Source organism: Pseudophryne corroboree, chromosome 5, assembly GCF_028390025.1.
Source record: "Pseudophryne corroboree isolate aPseCor3 chromosome 5, aPseCor3.hap2, whole genome shotgun sequence".
Taxonomy (NCBI): domain Eukaryota; kingdom Metazoa; phylum Chordata; class Amphibia; order Anura; family Myobatrachidae; genus Pseudophryne; species Pseudophryne corroboree.
In genome coordinates this window covers 9,877,050-9,894,318 of record NC_086448.1, presented here as the reverse complement: position 1 = coordinate 9,894,318, position 17,269 = coordinate 9,877,050, and the positions used below count along the sequence as shown (strand labels likewise).

The 17,269-nt window shown below is 35.2% G+C and overlaps 1 protein-coding gene across 1 annotated transcript in view; it reads left to right on the top strand.

The window, feature by feature from the left end:
• Positions 1-17,269, top strand: part of LOC134927083 (cytochrome P450 2F2-like) — a 593,292-nt gene that overhangs the window by 103,694 nt on the left and 472,329 nt on the right. The window lies entirely within an intron of this gene.

Below are 17,269 nucleotides of genomic sequence, written 5' to 3'. Positions count from 1 at the left end.
ATATTCTCTGTACAGCGCTGCGGAATGTGTGTGTGCTATATAGATAACTGGTAATAAATAGTAAATATTCTCTGTACAGCGCTGCGGAATGTGTGTGTGCTATATAGATAACTGGTAATAAATAGTAAATATTCTCTGAACAGCGCTGCGGAATGTGTGTGTGCTATATAGATAACTGGTAATAATAGTAAATATTCTCTGTACAGCGCTGCGGAATGTGTGTGTGCTATATAGATAACTGGTAATAAATAGTAAATATTCTCTGTACAGCGCTGCGGAATGTGTGTGTGCTATATAGATAACTGGTAATAAATAGTAAATATTCTCTGTACAGCGCTGTGGAATGTGTGTGTGCTATATAGATAACTGGTAATAATAGTAAATATTCTCTGTACAGCGCTGCGGAATGTGTGTGTGCTATATAGATAACTGTTAATAAATAGTAAATATTCTCTGTACAGCGTTGCGGAATGTGTGTGTGCTATAAAGATAACTGGTAATAAATAGTAAATGTTCTCTGTACAGCGCTGCGGAATGTGTGTGAGCTATATAGATAACTGGTAATAAATAGTAAATATTCTCTGTACAGCGCTGCGGAATGTGTGTGTGCTATATAGATAACTGGTAATAAATAGTAAATATTCTCTGTACAGCGCTGCGGAATGTGTGTGTGCTATATAGATAACTGGTAATAAATAGTAAATATTCTCTGTACAGCGCTGCGGAATGTGTGTGTGCTATATAGATAACTGGTAATAAATAGTAAATATTCTCTGTACAGCGCTGCGGAATGTGTGTGTGCTATATAGATAACTGGTAATAAATAGTAAATATTCTCTGTACAGCGCTGTGGAATGTGTGTGTGCTATATAGATAACTGGTAATAAATAGTAAATATTCTCTGTACAGCGCTGTGGAATGTGTGTGTGCTATATAGATAACTGGTAATAAATAGTAAATATTCTCTGTACAGCGCTACGGAATGTGTGTGTGCTATATAGATAACTTATAATAAATAGTAAATATTCTCTGTACAGCGCTGTGGAATGTGTGTGTGCTATATAGATAACTGGAAATAAATAGTAAATATTCTCTGTACAGCGCTGCGGAATGTGTGTGTGCTATATAGATAACTTATAATAAATAGTAAATATTCTCTGTACAGCGCTGTGGAATGTGTGTGTGCTATATAGATAACTGGTAATAAATAGTAAATATTCTCTGTACAGCGCTGTGGAATGTGTGTGTGCTATATAGATAACTGGTAATAAATAGTAAATATTCTCTGTACAGTGCTGTGGAATGTGTGTGTGCTATATAGATAACTGGTAATAAATAGTAAATATTCTCTGTACGGCGCTGCGGAATGTGTGTGTGCTATATAGATAACTGGTAATAAATAGTAAATATTCTCTGTACAGCGCTGTGGAATGTGTGTGTGCTATATAGATAACTGGTAATAAATAGTAAATATTCTCTGTACGGCGCTGCGGAATGTGTGTGTGCTATATAGATAACTGGTATTAAATAGTAAATATTCTCTGTACAGCGCTGCGGAATGTGTGTGTGCTATATAGATAACTGGTAATAATAGTAAATATTCTCTGTACAGCGCTGCGGAATGTGTGTGTGCTATATAGATAACTGGTAATAAATAGTAAATATTCTCTGTACAGCGCTGCGGAATGTGTGTGTGCTATATAGATAACTGGTAATAAATAGTAAATATTCTCTGAACAGCGCTGCGTTATGTGTGTGTGCTATATGGATAACTGGTAATAAATAGTAAATATTCTCTGTACAGCACTGCAGAATGTGTGTTTGCTATATAGATAACTGGTAATAAATAGTAAATATTCTCTGTACAGCGCTGCGGAATGTGTGTGTGCTATATAGATAACTGGTAATAAATAGTAAATATTCTCTGTACAGCGCTGCGGAATGTGTGTGTGCTATATAGATAACTGGTAATAATAGTAAATATTATCTGTACAGCGCTGCGGAATGTGTGTGTGCTATATAGATAACTGGTAATAAATAGTAAATATTCTCTGTACAGCGCTGCGGAATGTGTGTGTGCTATATAGATAACTGGTAATAAATAGTAAATATTCTCTGAACAGCGCTGCGGAATGTGTGTGTGCTATATAGATAACTGGTAATAATAGTAAATATTCTCTGTACAGCGCTGCGGAATGTGTGTGTGCTATATAGATAACTGGTAATAAATAGTAAATATTCTCTGTACAGCGCTGCGGAATGTGTGTGTGCTATATAGATAACTGGTAATAAATAGTAAATATTCTCTGTACAGCGCTGTGGAATGTGTGTGTGCTATATAGATAACTGGTAATAATAGTAAATATTCTCTGTACAGCGCTGCGGAATGTGTGTGTGCTATATAGATAACTGTTAATAAATAGTAAATATTCTCTGTACAGCGTTGCGGAATGTGTGTGTGCTATAAAGATAACTGGTAATAAATAGTAAATGTTCTCTGTACAGCGCTGCGGAATGTGTGTGAGCTATATAGATAACTGGTAATAAATAGTAAATATTCTCTGTACAGCGCTGCGGAATGTGTGTGTGCTATATAGATAACTGGTAATAAATAGTAAATATTCTCTGTACAGCGCTGCGGAATGTGTGTGTGCTATATAGATAACTGGTAATAAATAGTAAATATTCTCTGTACAGCGCTGCGGAATGTGTGTGTGCTATATAGATAACTGGTAATAAATAGTAAATATTCTCTGTACAGCGCTGCGGAATGTGTGTGTGCTATATGGATAACTGGTAATAAATAGTAAATATTCTCTGTACAGCACTGCAGAATGTGTGTTTGCTATATAGATAACTGGTAATAAATAGTAAATATTCTCTGTACAGCGCTGCGGAATGTGTGTGTGCTATATAGATAACTGGTAATAAATAGTAAATATTCTCTGTACAGCGCTGCGGAATGTGTGTGTGCTATATAGATAACTGGTAATAATAGTAAATATTCTCTGTACAGCGCTGCGGAATGTGTGTGTGCTATATAGATAACTGGTAATAAATAGTAAATATTCTCTGTACAGCACTGCGGAATGTGTGTGTGTGCTATATAGATAACTGGTAATAAATAGTAAATATTCTCTGAACAGCGCTGCGGAATGTGTGTGTGCTATATAGATAACTGGTAATAAATAGTAAATATTCTCTGTACAGCGTTGCGGAATGTGTGTGTGCTATAAAGATAACTGGTAATAAATAGTAAATATTCTCTGTACAGCGCTGCGGAATGTGTGTGTGCTATATAGATAACTGGTAATAAATAGTAAATATTCTCTGTACAGCGCTGCGGAATGTGTGTGTGCTATATAGATAACTGGTAATAAATAGTAAATATTCTCTGTACAGCGCTGCGGAATGTGTGTGTGCTATATTGATAACTGGTAATAAATAGTAAATATTCTCTGTACAGCGCTGCGGAATGTGTGTGTGCTATATAGATAACTGGTAATAATAGTAAATATTCTCTGTACAGCGCTGTGGAATGTGTGTGTGCTATATAGATAACTGGAAATAAATAGTAAATATTCTCTGTACAGCGCTGCGGAATGTGTGTGTGCTATATAGATAACTGGTAATAAATAGTAAATATTCTCTGTACAGCGCTGCGGAATGTGTGTGTGCTATATAGATAACTGGTAATAAATAGTAAATATTCTCTGTACAGCGCTGCGGAATGTGTGTGTGCTATATAGATAACTGGTAATAAATAGTAAATATTCTCTGTACAGCGCTGCGGAATGTGTGTGTGCTATATTGATAACTGGTAATAAATAGTAAATATTCTCTGTACAGCGCTGCGGAATGTGTGTGTGCTATATAGATAACTGGTAATAAATAGTAAATATTCTCTGTACAGCGCTGTGGAATGTGTGTGTGCTATATAGATAACTGGTAATAAATAGTAAATATTCTCTGTACAGCGCTGTGGAATGTGTGTGTGCTATATAGATAACTGGTAATAAATAGTAAATATTCTCTGTACAGCGCTGTGGAATGTGTGTGTGCTATATAGATAACTGGTAATAAATAGTAAATATTCTCTGTACAGTGCTGTGGAATGTGTGTGTGCTATATAGATAACTGGTAATAAATAGTAAATATTCTCTGTACGGCGCTGCGGAATGTGTGTGTGCTATATAGATAACTGGTAATAAATAGTAAATATTCTCTGTACAGCGCTGTGGAATGTGTGTGTGCTATATAGATAACTGGTAATAAATAGTAAATATTCTCTGTACGGCGCTGCGGAATGTGTGTGTGCTATATAGATAACTGGTAATAAATAGTAAATATTCTCTGTACAGCGCTGCGGAATGTGTGTGTGCTATATAGATAACTGGTAATAATAGTAAATATTCTCTGTACAGCGCTGCGGAATGTGTGTGTGCTATATAGATAACTGGTAATAAATAGTAAATATTCTCTGAACAGCGCTGCGTTATGTGTGTGTGCTATATGGATAACTGGTAATAAATAGTAAATATTCTCTGTACAGCACTGCAGAATGTGTGTTTGCTATATAGATAACTGGTAATAAATAGTAAATATTCTCTGTACAGCGCTGCGGAATGTGTGTGTGCTATATAGATAACTGGTAATAAATAGTAAATATTCTCTGTACAGCGCTGCGGAATGTGTGTGTGCTATATAGATAACTGGTAATAATAGTAAATATTCTCTGTACAGCGCTGCGGAATGTGTGTGTGCTATATAGATAACTGGTAATAAATAGTAAATATTCTCTGTACAGCGCTGCGGAATGTGTGTGTGCTATATAGATAACTGGTAATAAATAGTAAATATTCTCTGAACAGCGCTGCGGAATGTGTGTGTGCTATATAGATAACTGGTAATAATAGTAAATATTCTCTGTACAGCGCTGCGGAATGTGTGTGTGCTATATAGATAACTGGTAATAAATAGTAAATATTCTCTGTACAGCGCTGCGGAATGTGTGTGTGCTATATAGATAACTGGTAATAAATAGTAAATATTCTCTGTACAGCGCTGTGGAATGTGTGTGTGCTATATAGATAACTGGTAATAATAGTAAATATTCTCTGTACAGCGCTGCGGAATGTGTGTGTGCTATATAGATAACTGTTAATAAATAGTAAATATTCTCTGTACAGCGTTGCGGAATGTGTGTGTGCTATAAAGATAACTGGTAATAAATAGTAAATGTTCTCTGTACAGCGCTGCGGAATGTGTGTGAGCTATATAGATAACTGGTAATAAATAGTAAATATTCTCTGTACAGCGCTGCGGAATGTGTGTGTGCTATATAGATAACTGGTAATAAATAGTAAATATTCTCTGTACAGCGCTGCGGAATGTGTGTGTGCTATATAGATAACTGGTAATAAATAGTAAATATTCTCTGTACAGCGCTGCGGAATGTGTGTGTGCTATATAGATAACTGGTAATAAATAGTAAATATTCTCTGTACAGCGCTGCGGAATGTGTGTGTGCTATATAGATAACTGGTAATAAATAGTAAATATTCTCTGTACAGCGCTGTGGAATGTGTGTGTGCTATATAGATAACTGGTAATAAATAGTAAATATTCTCTGTACAGCGCTGTGGAATGTGTGTGTGCTATATAGATAACTGGTAATAAATAGTAAATATTCTCTGTACAGCGCTACGGAATGTGTGTGTGCTATATAGATAACTTATAATAAATAGTAAATATTCTCTGTACAGCGCTGTGGAATGTGTGTGTGCTATATAGATAACTGGAAATAAATAGTAAATATTCTCTGTACAGCGCTGCGGAATGTGTGTGTGCTATATAGATAACTTATAATAAATAGTAAATATTCTCTGTACAGCGCTGTGGAATGTGTGTGTGCTATATAGATAACTGGTAATAAATAGTAAATATTCTCTGTACAGCGCTGTGGAATGTGTGTGTGCTATATAGATAACTGGTAATAAATAGTAAATATTCTCTGTACAGTGCTGTGGAATGTGTGTGTGCTATATAGATAACTGGTAATAAATAGTAAATATTCTCTGTACGGCGCTGCGGAATGTGTGTGTGCTATATAGATAACTGGTAATAAATAGTAAATATTCTCTGTACAGCGCTGTGGAATGTGTGTGTGCTATATAGATAACTGGTAATAAATAGTAAATATTCTCTGTACGGCGCTGCGGAATGTGTGTGTGCTATATAGATAACTGGTATTAAATAGTAAATATTCTCTGTACAGCGCTGCGGAATGTGTGTGTGCTATATAGATAACTGGTAATAATAGTAAATATTCTCTGTACAGCGCTGCGGAATGTGTGTGTGCTATATAGATAACTGGTAATAAATAGTAAATATTCTCTGTACAGCGCTGCGGAATGTGTGTGTGCTATATAGATAACTGGTAATAAATAGTAAATATTCTCTGAACAGCGCTGCGTTATGTGTGTGTGCTATATGGATAACTGGTAATAAATAGTAAATATTCTCTGTACAGCACTGCAGAATGTGTGTTTGCTATATAGATAACTGGTAATAAATAGTAAATATTCTCTGTACAGCGCTGCGGAATGTGTGTGTGCTATATAGATAACTGGTAATAAATAGTAAATATTCTCTGTACAGCGCTGCGGAATGTGTGTGTGCTATATAGATAACTGGTAATAATAGTAAATATTATCTGTACAGCGCTGCGGAATGTGTGTGTGCTATATAGATAACTGGTAATAAATAGTAAATATTCTCTGTACAGCGCTGCGGAATGTGTGTGTGCTATATAGATAACTGGTAATAAATAGTAAATATTCTCTGAACAGCGCTGCGGAATGTGTGTGTGCTATATAGATAACTGGTAATAATAGTAAATATTCTCTGTACAGCGCTGCGGAATGTGTGTGTGCTATATAGATAACTGGTAATAAATAGTAAATATTCTCTGTACAGCGCTGCGGAATGTGTGTGTGCTATATAGATAACTGGTATTAAATAGTAAATATTCTCTGTACAGCGCTGTGGAATGTGTGTGTGCTATATAGATAACTGGTAATAATAGTAAATATTCTCTGTACAGCGCTGCGGAATGTGTGTGTGCTATATAGATAACTGTTAATAAATAGTAAATATTCTCTGTACAGCGTTGCGGAATGTGTGTGTGCTATAAAGATAACTGGTAATAAATAGTAAATGTTCTCTGTACAGCGCTGCGGAATGTGTGTGAGCTATATAGATAACTGGTAATAAATAGTAAATATTCTCTGTACAGCGCTGCGGAATGTGTGTGTGCTATATAGATAACTGGTAATAAATAGTAAATATTCTCTGTACAGCGCTGCGGAATGTGTGTGTGCTATATAGATAACTGGTAATAAATAGTAAATATTCTCTGTACAGCGCTGCGGAATGTGTGTGTGCTATATAGATAACTGGTAATAAATAGTAAATATTCTCTGTACAGCGCTGCGGAATGTGTGTGTGCTATATAGATAACTGGTAATAAATAGTAAATATTCTCTGTACAGCGCTGTGGAATGTGTGTGTGCTATATAGATAACTGGTAATAAATAGTAAATATTCTCTGTACAGCGCTGTGGAATGTGTGTGTGCTATATAGATAACTGGTAATAAATAGTAAATATTCTCTGTACAGCGCTACGGAATGTGTGTGTGCTATATAGATAACTTATAATAAATAGTAAATATTCTCTGTACAGCGCTGTGGAATGTGTGTGTGCTATATAGATAACTGGTAATAAATAGTAAATATTCTCTGTACAGCGCTGTGGAATGTGTGTGTGCTATATAGATAACTGGTAATAAATAGTAAATATTCTCTGTACAGTGCTGCGGAATGTGTGTGTGCTATATAGATAACTGGTAATAAATAGTAAATATTCTCTGTACAGCGCTGCGGAATGTGTGTGTGCTATATAGATAACTGGTAATAAATAGTAAATATTCTCTGTACAGCGCTGCGGAATGTGTGTGTGCTATATAGATAACTGGTAATAATAGTAAATATTCTCTGTACAGCGCTGCGGAATGTGTGTGTGCTATATAGATAACTGGTAATAAATAGTAAATATTCTCTGTACAGCGCTGCGGAATGTGTGTGTGCTATATAGATAACTGGTAATAAATAGTAAATATTCTCTGTACAGCGCTGTGGAATGTGTGTGTGCTATATAGATAACTGGTAATAAATAGTAAATATTCTCTGTACAGTGCTGTGGAATGTGTGTGTGCTATATAGATAACTGGTAATAAATAGTAAATATTCTCTGTACGGCGCTGCGGAATGTGTGTGTGCTATATAGATAACTGGTAATAAATAGTAAATATTCTCTGTACAGCGCTGTGGAATGTGTGTGTGCTATATAGATAACTGGTAATAAATAGTAAATATTCTCTGTACGGCGCTGCGGAATGTGTGTGTGCTATATAGATAACTGGTAATAAATAGTAAATATTCTCTGTACAGCGCTGCGGAATGTGTGTGTGCTATATAGATAACTGGTAATAATAGTAAATATTCTCTGTACAGCGCTGCGGAATGTGTGTGTGCTATATAGATAACTGGTAATAAATAGTAAATATTCTCTGTACAGCGCTGCGGAATGTGTGTGTGCTATATAGATAACTGGTAATAAATAGTAAATATTCTCTGAACAGCGCTGCGTTATGTGTGTGTGCTATATGGATAACTGGTAATAAATAGTAAATATTCTCTGTACAGCACTGCAGAATGTGTGTTTGCTATATAGATAACTGGTAATAAATAGTAAATATTCTCTGTACAGCGCTGCGGAATGTGTGTGTGCTATATAGATAACTGGTAATAAATAGTAAATATTCTCTGTACAGCGCTGCGGAATGTGTGTGTGCTATATAGATAACTGGTAATAATAGTAAATATTCTCTGTACAGCGCTGCGGAATGTGTGTGTGCTATATAGATAACTGGTAATAAATAGTAAATATTCTCTGTACAGCGCTGCGGAATGTGTGTGTGCTATATAGATAACTGGTAATAAATAGTAAATATTCTCTGAACAGCGCTGCGGAATGTGTGTGTGCTATATAGATAACTGGTAATAATAGTACATATTCTCTGTACAGCGCTGCGGAATGTGTGTGTGCTATATAGATAACTGGTAATAAATAGTAAATATTCTCTGAACAGCGCCGCGGAATGTGTGTGTGCTATATAGATAACTGGTAATAAATAGTAAATATTCTCTGAACAGCGCTGCGGAATGTGTGTGTGCTATATAGATAACTGGTAATAAATAGTAAATATTCTCTGTACAGCGCTGTGGAATGTGTGTGAGCTATATAGAGATAACTGGTAATAAATAGTAAATATTCTCTGTACAGCGCTGTGGAATGTGTGTGTGCTATATAGATAACTGGTAATAAATAGTAAATATTCTCTGTACAGCGCTGTGGAATGTGTGTGTGCTATATAGATAACTGGTAATAAATAGTAAATATTCTCTGTACAGCGCTGCGGAATGTGTGTGTGCTATATAGATAACTGGTAATAATAGTAAATATTCTCTGTACAGCGCTGTGGAATGTGTGTGTGCTATATGGATAACTGTTGATAAATAGTAAATATTCTCTGTACAGCGCTGCGGAATGTGTGAGTGCTATATAGATAACTGGTAATAAATAGTAAATATTCTCTGTACAGCGCTGCGGAATGTGTGTGTACTATATAGATAACTGGTAATAAATAGTAAATATTCTCTGTACAGCGCTGCGGAATGTGTGTGTGCTATATAGATAACTGGTAATAAATAGTAAATATTCTCTGTACAGCGCTGCGGAATGTGTGTGTACTATATAGATAACTGGTAATAAATAGTAAATATTCTCTGTACAGCGCTGCGGAATGTGTGTGTGCTATATAGATAACTGGTAATAAATAGTAAATATTCTCTGTACAGCGCTGCGGAATGTGTGTGTGTGCTATATAGATAACTGGTAATAAATAGTAAATATTCTCTGTACAGCGCTGTGGAATGTGTGTGTGCTATATAGATAACTGGTAATAATAGCAGATATTCTCTGTACAGCGCTGCGGAATGTGTGTGTGCTATATAGATAACTGGTAATAAATAGTAAATATTCTCTGTACAGCGCTGTGGAATGTGTGTGTGCTATATGGAATTCTGGTAATAAATAGTAAATATTCTCTGTACAGCGCTGCGGAATGTGTGTGTGCTATATAGATAACTGGTAATAAATAGTAAATATTCTCTGTACAGCACTGTGGAATGTGTGTGTGCTATATAGATAACTGGTAATAAATAGTAAATATTCTCTGTACAGCGCTGTGGAATGTGTGTGTGCTATATAGATAACTGGTATTAAATAGTAAATATTCTCTGTACAGCGCTGTGGAATGTGTGTGTGCTATATAGATAACTGGTAATAAATAGTAAATATTCTCTGTACAGCGCTGCGGAATGTGTGTGTGCTATATAGATAACTGGTAATAAATAGTAAATATTCTCTGTTCAGCGCTGTGGAATGTGTGTGTGCTATATAGATAACTGGTAATAAATAGTAAATATTCTCTGTACAGCGCTGTGGAATGTGTGTGTGCTATATAGATAACTGGTAATAATAGTAAATATTCTCTGTACAGCGCTGTGGAATGTGTGTGTGCTATATAGATAACTGGTAATAAATAGTAAATATTCTCTGTACAGCGCTGCAGAATGTGTGTGTGCTATATGGATAACTGGTAATAAATAGTAAATATTCTCTGTACAGCGCTGTGGAATGTGTGTGTGCTATATAGATAACTGGTAATAATAGTAAATATTCTCTGTACAGCGCTGTGGAATGTGTGTGTGCTATATGGATAACTGGTAATAAATAGTAAATATTCTCTGTACAGCACTGCGGAATGTGTGTGTGCTATATAGATATCTGGTAATAAATAGTAAATATTCTCTGTACAGCGCTGCGGAATGTGTGTGTGCTATATAGATAACTGGTAATAAATAGTTAATATTCTCTGTACAGCGCTGCGGAATGTGTGTGTGCTATATAGATAACTGGTAATAAATAGTAAATATTCTCTGTACAGTGCTGCGGAATATGTGTGTGCTATATAGATAACTGGTAATAATAGTAAATATTCTCTGTACATTGCTGCGGAATATGTGTGTGCTATATGGATAACTGGTGATAAATAGTAAATATTCTCTGTACAGCGCTGTGGAATGTGTGTGTGCTATATAGATAACTGGTAATAAATAGTAATTATTCTCTGTACAGTGCTGCGGAATATGTGTGTGCTATATAGATAACTGGTAATAATAGTAAATATTCTCTGTACAGTGCTGCGGAATATGTGTGTGCTATATAGATAACTGGTAATAATAGTAAATATTCTCTGTACAGTGCTGCGGAATATGTGTGTGCTATATAGATAACTGGTAATAATAGTAAATATTCTCTGTACAGTGCTGCGGAATATGTGTGTGCTATATAGATAACTGGTAATAATAGTAAATATTCTCTGTACAGTGCTGTGGAATGTGTGTGTGCTATATGGATAACTGGTGATAAATAGTAAATATTCTCTGTACAGCGCTGCGGAATGTGTGTGAGCTATATAGATAACTGGTAATAATAGTAAATATTCTCTGTACAGCGCTGTGGAATGTGTGTGTGCTATATGGATAACTGGTGATAAATAGTAAATATTCTCTGTACAGCGCTGCGGAATGTGTGTGTGCTATATAGATAACTGGTAATAAATAGTAAATATTCTCTGTACAGCGCTGTGGAATGTGTGTGTGCTATATAGATAACTGGTAATAAATAGTAAATATTCTCTGTACAGCGCTGCGGAATGTGTGTGTGCTATATAGATAACTGGTAATAAATAGTAAATATTCTCTGTACAGCGCTGTGGAATGTGTGTGTGCTATATAGATAACTGGTAATAAATAGTAAATATTCTCTGTACAGCGCTGCGGAATGTGTGTGAGCTATATAGATAACTGGTAATAATAGTAAATATTCTCTGTACAGTGCTGTGGAATGTGTGTGTGCTATATGGATAACTGGTGATAAATAGTAAATATTCTCTGTACAGCGCTGCGGAATGTGTGTGTGCTATATAGATAACTGCTAATAAATAGTAAATATTCTCTGTACAGTGCTGCGGAATATGTGTGTGCTATATGGATAACTGGTGATAAATAGTAAATATTCTCTGTACAGCGCTGCGGAATATGTGTGTGCTATATAGATAACTGGTAATAAATAGTAAATATTCTCTGTACAGCGCTGCGGAATGTGTGTGTGCTATATAGATAACTGGTAATAAATAGTAAATATTCTCTGTACAGCGCTGTGGAATGTGTGTGTGCTATATAGATAACTGGTAATAAATAGTAAATATTCTCTGTACAGCGCTGTGGAATGTGTGTGTGCTATATAGATAACTGGTAATAAAAAGTAAATATTCTCTGTACAGCGCTGCGGAATGTGTGTGTGCTATATAGATAACTGGTAATAATAGTAAATATTCTCTGTACAGCGCTGTGGAATGTGTGTGTGCTATATAGATAACTGGTAATAAATAGTAAATATTCTCTGTACAGCGCTGTGGAATGTGTGTGTGCTATATAGATAACTGGTAATAAATAGTAAATATTCTCTGTACAGCGCTGCGGAATGTGTGTGTGCTATATAGATAACTGGTAATAAATAGTAAATATTCTCTGTACAGTGCTGCGGAATATGTGTGTGCTATATGGATAACTGGTAATAAATAGAAAATATTCTCTGTACAGCGCTGTGGAATGTGTGTGTGTGCTATATAGATAACTGGTAATAAATAGTAAATATTCTCTGTACAGCGCTGTGGAATGTGTGTGTGCTATATAGATAACTGGTAAAAAATAGTAAATATTCTCTGTACAGCGCTGTGGAATGTGTGTGTGCTATATAGATAACTGGTAATAAATAGTAAATATTCTCTGTACAGCGCTGTGGAATGTGTGTGTGCTATATAGATAACTGGTAATAAATAGTAAATATTCTCTGTACAGCGCTGCGGAATGTGTGTGTGCTATATAGATAACTGGTAATAAATAGTAAATATTCTCTGTACAGTGCTGCGGAATATGTGTGTGCTATATGGATAACTGGTAATAAATAGAAAATATTCTCTGTACAGCGCTGTGGAATGTGTGTGTGTGCTATATAGATAACTGGTAATAAATAGTAAATATTCTCTGTACAGCGCTGTGGAATGTGTGTGTGCTATATAGATAACTGGTAAAAAATAGTAAATATTCTCTCTACAGCGCTGTGGAATGTGTGTGTGCTATATAGATAACTGGTAATAAATAGTACATATTCTCTGTACAGCGCTGTGGAATGTGTGTGTGCTATATAGATAACTGGTAATAATAGTAAATATTCTCTGTACAGCGCTGCGGAATGTGTGTGTGCTATATAGATAACTGTTAATAAATAGTAAATATTCTCTGTACAGCGTTGCGGAATGTGTGTGTGCTATAAAGATAACTGGTAATAAATAGTAAATATTCTCTGTACAGCGCTGCGGAATGTGTGTGTGCTATATAGATAACTGCTAATAAATAGTAAATATTCTCTGTACAGTGCTGCGGAATATGTGTGTGCTATATGGATAACTGGTGATAAATAGTAAATATTCTCTGTACAGCGCTGCGGAATATGTGTGTGCTATATAGATAACTGGTAATAAATAGTAAATATTCTCTGTACAGCGCTGCGGAATGTGTGTGTGCTATATAGATAACTGCTAATAAATAGTAAATATTCTCTGTACAGTGCTGTGGAATGTGTGTGTGCTATATAGATAACTGGTAATAAATAGTAAATATTCTCTGTACAGCGCTGCGGAATGTGTGTGTGCTATATAGATAACTGGTAATAAATAGTAAATATTCTCTGTACAGCGCTGTGGAATATGTGTGTGCTATATAGATAACTGGTAATAAATAGTAAATATTCTCTGTACAGCGCTGTGGAATGTGTGTGTGCTATATAGATAACTGGTAATAAATAGTAAATATTCTCTGTACAGCGCTGTGGAATGTGTGTGTGCTATATAGATAACTGGTAATAAATAGTAAATATTCTCTGTACAGCGCTGCGGAATGTGTGTGTGCTATATAGATAACTGGTAATAAATAGTAAATATTCTCTGTACAGCGCTGTGGAATGTGTGTGTGCTATATAGATAACTGGTAATAAATAGTAAATATTCTCTGTACAGCGCTGTGGAATGTGTGTGTGCTATATAGATAACTGGTAATAAATAGTAAATATTCTCTGTACAGTGCTGCGGAATGTGTGTGTGCTATATAGATAACTGGTAATAAATAGTAAATATTCTCTGTACAGCGCTGTGGAATGTGTGTGTGCTATATAGATAACTGGTAATAAATAGTAAATATTCTCTGTACAGCGCTGTGGAATGTGTGTGTGCTATATAGATAACTGGTAATAAATAGTAAATATTCTCTGTACAGCGCTGTGGAATGTGTGTGTGCTATATAGATAACTGGTAATAAATAGTAAATATTCTCTGTACAGCGCTGCGGAATGTGTGTGTGCTATATAGATAACTGGTAATAATAGTAAATATTCTCTGTACAGCGCTGCGGAATGTGTGTGTGCTATATAGATAACTGGTAATAAATAATAAATATTCTCTGTACAGCGCTGCGGAATGTGTGTGTGCTATATAGATAACTGGTAATAAATAGTAAATATTCTCTGTACAGCGCTGCGGAATGTGTGTGTGCTATATAGATAACTGGTAATAAATAGTAAATATTCTCTGTACAGTGCTGCGGAATATGTGTGTGCTATATGGATAACTGGTAAAAAATAGTAAATATTCTCTCTACAGCGCTGTGGAATGTGTGTGTGCTATATAGATAACTGGTAATAAATAGTAAATATTCTCTGTACAGCGCTGCGGAATGTGTGTGTGCTATATAGATAACTGGTAATAAATAGTAAATATTCTCTGTACAGCGCTGTGGAATGTGTGTGTGCTATATAGATAACTGGTAATAATAGTAAATATTCTCTGTACAGCGCTGCGGAATGTGTATGTGCTATATAGATAACTGGTAATAAATAGTAAATGTTCTCTGTACAGCGCTGCGGAATGTGTGTGTGCTATATAGATAACTGGTAATAAATAGTAAATATTCTCTGTACAGCGCTGCGGAATGTGTGTGTGCTATATAGATAACTGGTAATAAATAGTAAATATTCTCTGTACAGCGCTGCGGAATGTGTGTGTGCTATATAGATAACTGGTAATAAATAGTAAATATTCTCTGTACAGCGCTGCGGAATGTGTGTGTGCTATATAGATAACTGGTAATAAATAGTAAATATTCTCTGTACAGCGCTGTGGAATGTGTGTGTGCTATATAGATAACTGGTAATAAATAGTAAATATTCTCTGTACAGCGCTGTGGAATGTGTGTGTGCTATATAGATAACTGGTAATAAATAGTAAATATTCTCTGTACAGCGCTGCGGAATGTGTGTGTGCTATATAGATAACTTATAATAAATAGTAAATATTCTCTGTACAGCGCTGTGGAATGTGTGTGTGCTATATAGATAACTGGTAATAAATAGTAAATATTCTCTGTACAGCGCTGTGGAATGTGTGTGTGCTATATAGATAACTGGTAATAAATAGTAAATATTCTCTGTACAGTGCTGTGGAATGTGTGTGTGCTATATAGATAACTGGTAATAAATAGTAAATATTCTCTGTACGGCGCTGCGGAATGTGTGTGTGCTATATAGATAACTGGTAATAATAGTAAATATTCTCTGTACAGCGCTGCGGAATGTGTGTGTGCTATATAGATAACTGGTAATAAATAGTAAATATTCTCTGTACAGCGCTGCGGAATGTGTGTGTGCTATATAGATAACTGGTAATAAATAGAAAATATTCTCTGAACAGCGCTGCGGAATGTGTGTGTGCTATATAGATAACTGGTAATAAATAGTAAATATTCTCTGTACAGCGCTGCGGAATGTGTGTGTGCTATATAGATAACTGGTAATAAATAGTAAATATTCTCTGTACAGTGCTGCGGAATATGTGTGTGCTATATGGATAACTGGTAATAAATAGAAAATATTCTCTGTACAGCGCTGTGGAATGTGTGTGTGCTATATAGATAACTGGTAATACATAGTAAATATTCTCTGTACAGCGCTGCGGAATGTGTGTGTGCTATATAGATAACTGGTAATAAATAGTTAATATTCTCTGTACAGCGCTGTGGAATGTGTGTGAGCTATATAGATAACTGGTAATAAATAGTAAATATTCTCTGTACAGCGCTGTGGAATGTGTGTGTGCTATATAGATAACTGGTAATAAATAGTAAATATTCTCTCTACAGCGCTGTGGAATGTGTGTGTGCTATATAGATAACTGGTAATAAATAGTAAATATTCTCTGTACAGCGCTGCGGAATGTGTGTGTGCTATATAGATAACTGGTAATAAATAGTAAATATTCTCTGTACAGCGCTGTGGAATGTGTGTGTGCTATATAGATAACTGGTAATAATAGTAAATATTCTCTGTACAGCGCTGCGGAATGTGTGTGTGCTATATAGATAACTGGTAATAAATAGTAAATATTCTCTGTACAGCGTTGCGGAATGTGTGTGTGCTATAAAGATAACTGGTAATAAATAGTAAATGTTCTCTGTACAGCGCTGCGGAATGTGTGTGAGCTATATAGATAACTGGTAATAAATAGTAAATATTCTCTGTACAGCGCTGCGGAATGTGTGTGTGCTATATAGATAACTGGTAATAAATAGTAAATATTCTCTGTACAGCGCTGCGGAATGTGTGTGTGCTATATAGATAACTGGTAATAAATAGTAAATATTCTCTGTACAGCGCTGCGGAATGTGTGTGTGCTATATTGATAACTGGTAATAAATAGTAAATATTCTCTGTACAGCGCTGCGGAATGTGTGTGTGCTATATAGATAACTGGTAATAAATAGTAAATATTCTCTGTACAGCGCTGTGGAATGTGTGTGTGCTATATAGATAACTGGTAATAAATAGTAAATATTCTCTGTACAGCGCTGTGGAATGTGTGTGTGCTATATAGATAACTGGAAATAAATAGTAAATATTCTCTGTACAGC